Source organism: Arachis hypogaea, chromosome 9 (genome assembly GCF_003086295.3).
Source record: "Arachis hypogaea cultivar Tifrunner chromosome 9, arahy.Tifrunner.gnm2.J5K5, whole genome shotgun sequence".
Classification (NCBI taxonomy): domain Eukaryota; kingdom Viridiplantae; phylum Streptophyta; class Magnoliopsida; order Fabales; family Fabaceae; genus Arachis; species Arachis hypogaea.
In genome coordinates, this window is record NC_092044.1 from 46517564 (window position 1) to 46523563 (window position 6000).

At 35.0% G+C, this 6000-nt stretch overlaps 1 long non-coding RNA gene across 1 annotated transcript; it reads left to right on the forward strand.

Annotated features, from left to right (window-relative positions):
• Nucleotides 1-1552: 1552 nt before the first annotated feature.
• On the forward strand, nt 1553-4606 carry LOC112710943 (uncharacterized). Its single transcript, XR_011865131.1, has 4 exons — nt 1553-1743; nt 1963-2037; nt 3322-3400; nt 4345-4606. It is a non-coding gene; the product is annotated as an uncharacterized lncRNA (long non-coding RNA).
• The last annotated feature ends 1394 nt before the right edge of the window (nt 4607-6000 follow it).

Below are 6000 nucleotides of genomic sequence, written 5' to 3' on the forward strand. Positions count from 1 at the left end.
CATGCTTTTTAGGTCTTAAAATAGTTAAATTTAATTCACCTTGATTCCATTAGATGCCTTGATATGTTTGTTAAGTGATTTAAGGATTAGGAGGCAAAGATTGGATCAAGGGAATGAAGAAAGAAAACATGAAAAGTTGGAGAACTCATGAAGAAATGAAAGAACCGGAAAGCTGTCAAGCTGACCTCTTCGCACTTAAACGACCATAACTTGAGCTACAGAGGTCCAAATGATGCGGTTCCAGTTGGGTTGGAAAGCTAACATCCGGGGTTTCGAAATGATATAAATTTTGCTATATGTTGCATCGCGTTCAGGGGCGCGCACGCGTACTTTGCGCGCGCGCGCTGATTCTGTCCGTGGCCCACTTTAATGAAATCGTCCCCAGCGGTTTTAGGAGCCTTGTGGGCCCAATCCAACTCATTTCTGATGCTATTTAAGTCAAGTATTGAAGGGGAATCAAGACACTTTTCATACTTTACCATATGTTAGTTACCATTAGTCATAGTTTAGTTTTAGAAGTAGTTAGAACTAGTTTCTAGAGAGAGAAGCTCTCACTTCTCTCTAGAATTAGGATTAGGATTAGGTTTAGTTCTTAGATCTAGATTTAGATTCATCTTCTTCTACTTCTATCTTCTCAATTCCTTGTAGTTACATTCATCCTTCTCCTACTCTTTTGGTGTAATCTCTTTTATGTTGTTCTTATATTTTGTTGTAGATCTAGTATTGTTCCTTCTACTTTCTTTCAATTCAATTCAAGGTAATTCATAATAATTGTGTTTCTTTTGATTGTTGTTGTTAACTTCTTTCAACAATTGTTGTTAGATTCTCTTCTTGTTGTCAAATTGCTTTGCTTTTCTTTTGTATCTTCCAAGTCACTACAAGAAAAACACCCATTCAGCCACACTTTTTTTAAGCTACATTTGAAAAGTGTAGCCTATTCATAGAATGGGCTACGCTTTTCTCCATGTTACCCTTTTATAAGAGAATAGGAAACACAATTGTAGCATCATTTAAAAAGTGTAGCCTTAGATACAATAAAAATCACTTATAAAGCGTAGCCTTATGTTAATATCTATAGGTACACTTTTCATACCAAAGGAAACGCTTTTAAAGAGTAACATATTTGCTATATTTTGAGTGCACTTTAAAAGCGTACCCTAATATATCTAGACCAAATGCACCCAAACACTTAGTAATTTTTCTTTTCCTTATCACCAAATCACACTCACATTTGAATACCCTCACTTTCGCCATCTGATCAGAAAAAAGTTTCGCCCCTCACCTTCGCAAATCACCTTCGAATTAATTCTTCAAAACCCTAACCCTAACACACCCACACACTCACACTCATTCTCACCATCACTCACCACCCCACCACGCCCCCTTTCACACACACACACCCAGATCCGAGAGAAAGAGTGAACCAGAGGGAGGAGAGGAGGAGACGGAGATGAGAGAGCGCGATCGAGAGAATGGAGAGTGAGAGGGGGTCACCGCCGCAACGTCGCTGCAGCCGCCGCCATTACCGTTGCGGAGCAGGGAGCTCAGAGGGGAGAGAGACGATTTGCAGACGAGATGGAGAGAGAGGACGAAGATGCGACGCAAGAGAGGAGGCTGTTCCGCCGTGCACTGTCGTCGCTCCTGGGGTCGATTGAAGCCGCCGCCGCAGCTAGGGCTTGCCGTGCTCCTGGGGTCGATCTCTGCGCTTCTCATCGTTGTCTCTGTGCTCACGTCGTCGATTAGGTATGTATTAATTTCTATTTGGTTCTGAAATTTCAGGGGTTCCGATTTTTGAAAGTGGTTTCCGGTCGGTAATCACAAACACAGCTACTATACTCTTATTTATTTCTTGTATTTCAATTACAATGTTGAAATTTGAGAGTAAACCAAGTTGATGCATGAGCCAGATACGCCATTGTTGTGGTAATTTCAGAGATAATAGTGTGTTGAGTTCTTTTTCAGAAGGGAGCTCAAAGAGTTAGGTGTGACACTTCCAAAGGATGCATTCGAACTGATTTTTGTTTTCCTCCAAGAGTGGTAAGTGGTGTCTGCTCTCTGCTGCGTCACTTTAGTTTTGTCTCCATATTGATTCTGTTTTTATTTTTCTAAGTTGATATATAATTAATTAGTTAATTAGTCCTTTATGGAAGACATGCATAACTTCCACCAAAGCTTCCAGAAATTTGATTCCCTGCCCACTACTACCACCATAGTACTAACTGTCAAGCTTTTTTTGTGTTTTTGTTAATTTCTTTTTCTCCAATCCGTAAGATTTGATCATTGAATAGTATACTAACTTCTACTGTATTTACGATTCGCTCGAATTATTCAATTAGGTTTCCTTGAATTTTTGGTTTCAATATTCAATAGAAACACCGCACAATTTGTCTATGTGCGTAGCTATTATTGTTGAAATAATTTGCATATCCTGAATGTTCAATACATGTTTAATTAATGCTTTTCCTCTACGATGTTTCATATTGTAAGTTGTAATTTCTATCTCATTAGCATGTGAATCAAATTAAAAATTAATTTCATAGAAAAATTGGTTCACATGGCTGCAATTCCTGCATTGATGCAGTTTCAGTGGTTATAGTAACAACAATGTTTATGCTGCATTCATGACTGTGTCTACAAAATGTTGATTTTGGTACCATGTTACTAGTCGACGGAGTTCGTTAGTTGAGTGAACTTATACAATTGTGTTTATTAATTGGTGAAAGATACAAATTATTGTTGAAGAATTTGAAATTAAGTTCTGCATTTTGTCATTTCTTTTTATGCTTTGGCCTTTCAGGGACAAACTCCACTTTTTCCCAAAATTTCAGCCATGAGGCTGCTGGGCATGTAATTTTGGTATTTCTTTTTCTGTGTGGTTAATTTAGAAGTATGCTGTATTTGCATTTGAATTACATATGATTGAAGAACAGGGATTTTATAAGGATGTTGAAACTTGAAAGAAAGAAATGGACCACTGACTCATTAAAATTTTGAAAATGATCAGTTTGGATGCTTGGCTAAACGTATTAGTGGAGACATTCAATGATTGTCACATAGGAATTGAAACTTGATCTCTTATTTTCTGTAATTATGCTTGGCTAAGTGCTTCAGTATAATTTTACTTTGGTGCATGCTCTGTGCAGTTATTTAGGGATATTGGCTTAGCATTTTATTGAGAATTATTATATGCATTTTCTGTAATTTGCATTTGAGTTCATTATGAATGCTGACCAATGAATTTTATTGACAATTATTATATGAAATTGCTTTACATTACACTTTTATGATTTTGACTGAAAATTCTTATTTGTTTTGTATTAGAATCTTGGCAAATAGACATTCTGCACATAGGAAGCTGCAATACATATCAAAGTTAGAGAGAAGTGTAACTTCATTTCAGGTTAGTTATTTATTGCGGCATATAATTTAGCAATAACTTGCACCAATTTGTAATTTAGATATTACTTGCCCTGTTTCTTTGTTTTCCACACCTTCCTCACACACGCCCTTCCCCTAACTTGACTATTATACCCTAATCTCAATTCGTAATTTAGTAATACTATAATCATCATGACTTAATATCATAGGCCCAAATGGAATGCCAAACTTCGATGCCTTCTTAATAATACTATTAATAGAAAACTTATTTTAAGAAGAGTAAGTAATTAATTGTAAATTAAAAAAAATAATTATTTAAAAGTTTCAAAACATTAGCATGTGTGTTCTATTTCATTGAGTATAAAAATTAACTCTCCCTCTTGTTCATAATATGATATGTCCTCTCCATGCAAAACATGAGATCCTTTTCAACACTGACATCCATTTTTGCATTCAGTATCTTTCTTCCTCTCATAAAGTCTTATATAATTATAAAATAAAAATAAAAATAAAAATAAATAAAATATTGCAAAAAATGCCCCCTTTTGCTTAGTTAGAGTTTCCCCAAGCAATCCCCCAGAAGTGGTTAATGACTAATGAGTAATCACACTACCATTACCAATTACCAAATGTCACATTGGACAGCACCAATAGGCAAATCATTGTATATTACACAATTTAATCTCCTTAATAATTGATTGGATATAAACTGCAACTTGAATATTTCTTGTGAATCTGCTTGTTCCCCCAATCATTTATAGCATTTTATCTAGCTTATGTTTTTTTTTATCTTTGAATTCTAAATTTGGATTTGTGAAATACTATTATGCATTGGTGAAACTTGCACACAGTACAGAAAGAATTAATGATATCAGTCATTGATAATTTTGAGTTTGATTTTTTAATTTTTATAATTGTGAATGTCATTATAAATATTTTTCTAATTCTTTTTATATAATTATACAGGATAATATTGAGGATGATAATAAAGATTAAGCTGATTATTATTGTGGTTTATTGGCTAAGATAGAGTAGTGTTAGGAATGGATACATGTATGGTTGACTAATGACTTTTATTAGAAGATACTTATGTAGGATATAATATTTTAGTTTTTCGTAGAGTATTAGTAGTAAATTCTAAATGTATCATGATTATTTTGGTATGACTATGCTTACTTTAGTATGAGATGTATGAATATTCAAAATTAACTTCATTCTAGTATTTTTGGATCATTATTATAAATATATTTTGGTTACAGATAATTTTTATTATTTAAAGAAATTATTTAGTATAATTATGTTGTATTAATAATTATTAGAATATTATATATATACAGAAAATTAAAAAAAAATAATAAGGGATCTAAGGCTACACTTATATACAGTAGCCATGGTATACAAAAAAAAAGGAGGGACCTAAGGCTACGCTTATAAAAAGTAGCTATGGTATACAATGTGGTTACGCTTTACAAGTGATGCAGTAGCGTTGAAAAGCGTAGCCTATTCTGGAAAAATGAAAGCTAAAAAGCGTAGCCTTTGGTCCTGGACAGCATCATTTGAAAAGCGTAGCCTATTCCTAAACGCCAAAAGCGTCGCCCTTGGTGCAGAAAAGCGTAGCCTTTGAGAATAGGCAACGGCCGAATAGGAATCACCCCAAAAAGCATAGCCATAGCCCAAAAAGTGTAGCCGTAGCCTAAGGCATCATTTTTTTTCACTTTTGGCTACACTTTTCAAGTGTACCTGAATGGGTGTTTTTCTTGTAGTGAGTGTTTGATGAAATGCTTGGTTGGATTTTAGTGTAGGTTTTGTTCCTCTTGGCCTAGGTAGAGTAATTAGTGACTCTTGAGTTATCTAATTCCTTTGTTGATTGATAATTAGAAGTTGCTAATTGATTTGAATGCCTCTAAAGCTAGTCTTTCCTTTAGGAGTTGATTAGGACTTGAGGAATCAAATTGATTCATCCACTTGACTTTCTTCCATGGTTAGAGGTTGACTAAGTGGGAGCAATGGACAATTTGCCATCACAATTGAGGAGGATAACTAGGATAGGACTTCTAGTTCTCATATCTTGCCAAGAGCTTTGCTAGTTGTTAGTTTATTTTCTTTGCCATTTATATTTCTTGTCTAAAATCTTAAAAACCCCAAATATAACTCACAACCAATAACAAGACACTTTATTGTAAATCCTAGGGAGAACGACCCGAGGTTTAAATACTTCGGTTTATAGATTTTAGGGGTTTGTACTTGTGACAAACAAATTTTTGTATGAGAGGATTATTGTTGGTTTAGAGACTATACTTCAACGAGATTTCATTTGTGAAATTCTAAACCGTCAAAAATCCAATCATCAATGCCGCAACAAGGAAAGATCATTACCCCTTGCCATTCATTGACCAGATGTTGGACCGACTTTCAACTAAATCTCATTACTGCTTCCTTGATGGTTTTACTGGCTACTTTCAGATAGATATTGCTCCTGAGGACCAAGAAAAGACCACCTTTACTTGTCCTTTTAGCCCCTTTGCTTACAAAAGGATGCCATTTGGGTTATGCAATGCACCCGCTACTTTTCAGCAGTGCATGAGCAGTGTCTTTTCTGATCTCATGGAGAGTTGTTTGGAA